The sequence below is a fragment of the Pelophylax lessonae genome (assembly GCF_965119305.1).
Source record: "Pelophylax lessonae genome assembly, chromosome: 5".
Classification (NCBI taxonomy): domain Eukaryota; kingdom Metazoa; phylum Chordata; class Amphibia; order Anura; family Ranidae; genus Pelophylax; species Pelophylax lessonae.
Window position 1 is genome coordinate 97,458,153 of NC_138772.1, and position 6,000 is coordinate 97,464,152.

Consider the following 6,000-nt stretch of genomic DNA (forward strand, 5'->3'; position numbering starts at 1 on the left):
GCAGAGAAAGCTCTGCAGAGGACACAGCAGACAACAGCTGGGAAATGAATGGGAAGTGACATCACCCATAGACTTACTATGGGGCTACCGCTGTTGGCTGTGTCCTCTGCACCCGACTCCACAGCTGCCGCTGACAGCTCAGCGTGGGATCAGGTCGGCTCGGCTTCAAATAAGGTATGTATACTGATTTCTTCTTTACAGGGCTAGATAGGTTAGTCTTCGATTGTGGATGTCTGAAGATGCAGGGAGTTTAGTGTAAAGCCCCGTACACACGCACCGATTGTTGGCTGACCGATCGGCTGTTTTTTGTCCAGTGTTGTTTTGTTGGTTGAAAAGTGCTCAAGACTGCACACGAATTTTGTCGGCCAACAACAACCAACTTCAGAAGTGATGTCATGTGATGGTTAACTTTCCGTGTGTTTTTCCTTTGAGCATGCCCAGTCTTGCTCATCTGGCTTTTGTCGGCCGAAATCTGTACCGACTTACAAACAATCGGCCATTCTGGTGACGGCCAACAAAAATTTTATAGCATGCACACCAGATTTTGTTCGGCCGAAAAGTCGGAGTCGGTTGTCGGAAGCATCATACTAACAAGCTGACAATCGGCTGATGGGACGTTGGCCGAATATTTACGGCCGACAATCGGTACGTGTGTACGGGCCTTGAGGGTGGACTTCTACTTTAAATGACATCATTTTGGTAAATCTAAAGTGGATTGTACAGTGACACTAAGGGTCCTTTGACATGGGCGCTCTGCCTGGGGGGGGGGGGGGGGGATTGCTCCGCTGATCCCCACTGAACAGGCAGGACCTGTCAGAACCCCGCTCTTCTCTATGGGAAGATAAGATGAAAATGGACTGCCTGTCTGTTTTCATCTAATCCGCCAGACAGATGGAAAATAGAGTTACCATCCGTCTGGATTTCACGGATGGGATCAAGTCGGATAGCAGCGAGTGTCAGCGGACATCTGTAGAGGTCTGTAGAGGTTAATGGAGCATCTGATCAGGTCCACCTGAAAAACTGACAGGCGGACCTGATCGGAAAGCCCGTGTGAAAGGGGCCTTTAGATGCATGTGCTACTATGAGCAATAAAAAAAAAAAAACACACGTCAAAACAATCACAACATTCAGTAGTGAGAATGCAGTACCACATGTGATGCCATTATTGTGCCAAACACATGCAACTCCATAAATTGAAAAACCAAAAAGCAATCAATCATTACATTAGGGTGGTTTATAATAACAGCTTACAATGTCCTTCCAATCCAGACAGATGCATGTGAGACAAGAGGTAGAAAAACAAATAGAACACAGAATTTAGACATTGTAATAGAGACACTCCGTGCTTAGAATGACTACAGCAATCAACCCGCCAAATGTTCACAGCAAGAATGTAAACAGGATTAAATTTGACATTTTATACTGGAGAGTATTGAAAACAACAAAGGCAGAAAAGAAGCAAATACAGGAGAGATGTCCAATCAAAAAGGGATGAAAGCCACAGATATAAAGAGATGGATAGAGAGATTTGATAATAGACACACAAGTACATGTCATAGTACTGCAGCACAATAATGAAAGGAATGAATGCTATAATAAAGTGACATCAAGGCACGAGTGTAGACTAGGAATTGGGTTATCCAAAACTCACTGAGAGTTCTACATATAAAGAGACATTGTAGAAATTAACATGAAGATAAAACCTTTTTTTTTTTTTTATCCCATGATGTATTACATGCGTGCAAAACCCAAAGCAATGTAAAGAATATGGATAGTAATGAGGATGCGATAACCCATAGCAATCGCATTCCTGTTAACCAAGGTAAAGCTGCATTCACATGCATTATGCACGCGTTTCGCGCTTGTGGTACCATTCATGGTTAACAGCACCCCGAACGCTGTAAAACGTCCAGATAAAAAAAGCTTGAAGTTAAAAAAAAAAAAAAAAAGGTACATGAGCTACTCTGCTGCGTAGGTCAGTCTGTTTAAATGAATCAGCTGTCCTATGCTTGGGGCACACCACACAAAAACGCACATTTGCACGGTTCCCAAAATAAGAATAGAATGCTAAAATGTGAATACAGTCTTAGATCTGTGATGGTTGCCCAACGTAAGGCTTTTAATTTAATCATTTCCCCCTATCACCAATTGTATTCACTTATGTGGTAAAGATGTTGGTACATCCCTTTGATCTAGGGATGCACTGATCCGATATTCGGATCGGATATCGGCGCCGATATGGCCATAATAGCTGGATCGGGGATCTGTAAAATTAACAGATCCGGCTTTGCTCTTTATATAGCTATGAGGGAGCAGAGAACAGCTGTCAAAGAAGAAAAAAAAAAAAAAAAAAGAGCCTCCTGCAAATGCCTTTCAGTCTCCCAGTTAAGTAAACACAATGATTACAATGTATCTTTTCGTTCTGTCTGCTGGAGGAGGGAAGTTTAACCTCTTAGTCCCGGTTCACACTAGGGCGACCTGTGAGGCGACCTGGTCACCTCACAGGTCGCCTCCCATAGGGAAGCTGCGGACCCGTTCTAATAGGAGCGACACAAGTCGCTCCGACCTAGAAAAAGGGTCCGGAGCTTCTTTGGGGCGACCAGGAGGCGACCACCATAGACTTCAATGTTATGAAGTCCGTGGCGGCCGCTTCAAGGTCACGGCGCGCTGCTCGCACCGCGACCTCTGAGGTCACGGTGCGAAGTAGCGCCGCCCCTATGTGAACGGGGCCTTAGGCCCCTTTCACACTTATGCGACACGATTTTACCGCGATTTTGACGCGACTTTGAAAGCAATGGCTATGGCTCAAAACGCAATCAAATCGTGGCAAAGTAGTGCAGGAACTACTTTGAAGTTGGTAAGACTTCAAAACGCACTGATATGAATGGGGGTCATTGAAAATAATGGAAAACGACTTGTCATGCGATTTTGCGGTCCAAAATCGCGGGACAAGTCGCACTAGTGTGAAAGGGGCCTTAAATGCACATTGTTATAAAGGTATCTGCAGATACCAATCCGGAAGTATATTTTGTTATAAGCTCACAAAACAGTACTTCCAAATCGGACTCGGGATCGGCGATTTCACAAAGCAAAAGATCGGCATCGGGATCGGGACCAAAAAAGTCGGGTCGGTGCATCCCTACTTTGATCTAGCCCAGTGCTTTCAGAAAAAGCAGAAAACAAGCACCAAGGAGGACTCTGATTGGATGGTCTGGGTTCCAAAATCTTGCATGCTGATCTATATATGGATGCTTGAGATACAAGCAAGGCACAGGAAGATAATGCACCAAAATTGCTAAATATACACCAAAACCACTACAGAGCTTTAGTATACACAAGATAGCAATAATAATAAATACTAGACAATATAGTATGTAAATATGAAGCCATTCTAAGACTTGATCTACACCATGCACAGACAGTGATTTGTGATAAAGCACCTTGTACCATAAACGTCTCATTCATAAAAACAACTCACTACGGCTGCTGATCTCATTTTTTCACTACCTCCTGTCTACAATGGTGGCCAATGTCAGCACAGTGAGTGTTGGCATGGCATCCTGTAGTCTACATCAGCAGAGGGGATGGAGGTCATATGAAAAGTGACAACACATGAGCATAATTGAGAGACAGTTGTCACCCCAAGAAGTGTCCAAACTATGACCCTCTCATTAGGGTGACAGGTATTCTTTTAATAAAATCTAAAGATTTAAAAGAATGAAAACTATTTCTGGAATTACATAAACATGTTACGGCTTCTATGAGATTTTAGTGATTGGGTTTACATCTACTTTGATGGCTATACTCCGGTCATATGGGTAGAAGAGCACATTTCAATCTAGCCTGTCATTACCAAATCAGATTTCAGGGAAACATCTATTCTGTTCATACCCCTGAAGAAGGTGATGCTCATTGGTCAGGTTTCTCTATTCTGCCCCATAACGGTAAAGAAGCTGGTGAATGGTCATGTCTATTCAGCCCGAATTCCTGAAGAAGGTGGTGGTTAGGTATGCCTCTTCTGCGGGGGGAGGGGGGATGTCTTTTCTGCCCATATACCTAAAGAAGGTAGTGGGTATCTCCATATTACCAAAGATGGTGGTTGGGCATGTCTATTGTACCCCACACCCCTGGTATACCTCTAATGAAAGCGGAGGTCGCAGGAAGGTCTGTACCTCTGATGAAGGCGGAGGTCTGTACCACTGATGAAGGCGGAGGTCGGGGGGGGGGGTCTATACCTCTGATGAAGGCGGAGGACAGGGGAGAGGTCTATACCTCTGGTGAAGGCGGAGGTCAGGGGATGAAGGCGGAGGTCAGGGGAGAGGTCTATACCTCTGGGGGAGAGGTCTATACCTCTGATGAAGGCGGAGCTCAGGGGGGAGGAAAATACCTCTGATGAAGGCGGAGATCAGGAGGGGGAGGCATATACCACTGGTGAAGGCGGAGCTCAGGGAGGAGGAATATACCTCTGGTGAAGGCGGAGCTCAGGGAGGAGGAATATACCTCTGGTGAAGGCGGAGCTCAGGGAGGAGGAATATACCTCTGGTGAAGGCGGAGCTCAGGGAGGAGGAATATACCTCTGGTGAAGGCGGAGCTCAGGGAGGAGGAATATACCTCTGGTGAAGGCGGAGCTCAGGGGGGGGGGAATATACCTCTGGTGAAGTCGGAGCTCAGGGGGGGGGGAATATACCTCTGGTGAAGGCGGAGCTTAGGGGGGGGGGTCTATACCTCTGGTGAAGGCGGAGCTTAGGGGGGAGGTCTATACCTCTGGTGAAGGCGGAGCTCAGGGGGGAGGTCTATACCTCTGGTGAAGGCGGAGCTCAGGGGGGGAGGTCTATACCTCTGGTGAAGGCGGAGCTCAGGGGGGGAGGTCTATACCTCTGGTGAAGGCGGAGCTCAGGGGGGGAGGTCTATACCTCTGGTGAAGGTGGAGGTCTGGGGGGAGGTCTATACCTCTGGTGAAGGTGGAGCTCAGGGGGAGGTCTATAACGCAGGTGAGGGTGAAGGTCTAGGGGGAGGTCTATAACGCAGGTGAAGGTCTAGGGGGAGGTCTATAACGCAGGTGAAGGTCTAGGGGGAGGTCTATAATGCAGGTGAAGGCGAAGGTCTGGTGGAGGTCTGTACCTCTGGTGGAGGTCTGGGGGGGGTCTATACCTCTGATGAAGGTGGAGGTCTGGGGGGAGGTCTATACCTCTGATGAAGGTGGAGGTCTGGGGGGAGGGGAGGTCTATACCTCTGATGAAGGTGGAGGACACCAGGCCAGGGGTGAAGGTTTATATTAGTAACCCCCCTCTTGTATTTGAAGCATCTCAGGAAGAAGTGATGATGGTGTTGTCTTCCTCTGAGGAGAGCTCAATATGGGGCCCCAACATCACACAATGCACACACAGATGTAAACAGAAGACTGATGTAGAGATAAGGGATGGATCTCCGGGAAGATGAGGGCAGATCATAGAGATCCATAGGGATCGCACACACAGGAGGAGGACTGCTGCGCTCACACCTGGAGGAGAAGATCCGTCTCCATCACACAGCCCATTGTCTGCTCACTGACTGCCTATGACAGGTGACCAGCAGCCATGACATCCCCCACACACAGCCCCCCCTGCACACAGTGCCCGGGCGGGCCCCCCATCCCCCCTCCATTACCTGTGCGGGGTACACGGGCACAGTCGCCAGCCTCCTCCTCTTCTTCTCTACCCAGCACACGCACATCCAGCTCCGGACATTTGCCTTGACAACGGAAGTCCCGCCCCCTTCCTGGCCTGTCACCAGCTAGCTCGTGCCGATTGGACAGAAGGTCGTGAACGGGTATTGGTAGAGAGGGACGTCAATCCGGAGCCCCAGGTGTTATTACCACGCCCACCCCCGCCTGCTGTCAAACTGGCAGCTCCGGGCTATTTTTAGCCCGATTCTTGTCCTGATGGTTGTTTAATAGAAATAAAAGGGGGGGGGGGTGAGTGCGGGGGGATCCACCCCCTTACCCGGGGGGGGGGACTATAG

At 48.2% G+C, this 6,000-nt stretch overlaps 1 protein-coding gene across 1 annotated transcript in view; it reads right to left on the minus strand.

Moving 5' to 3' along the window:
• WDR37 (WD repeat domain 37) overlaps window positions 1–5,765 on the minus strand; it is a 312,422-nt gene extending 306,657 nt beyond the window's left edge. Inside the window, exon 1 of the mRNA XM_082258129.1 lies at window positions 5,647–5,765. The gene's annotated coding sequence lies outside the window, so the exon portion shown is untranslated. The remainder of the gene's footprint in view (window positions 1–5,646) is intronic.
• Between the last annotated feature and the right edge of the window lie 235 nt (window positions 5,766–6,000).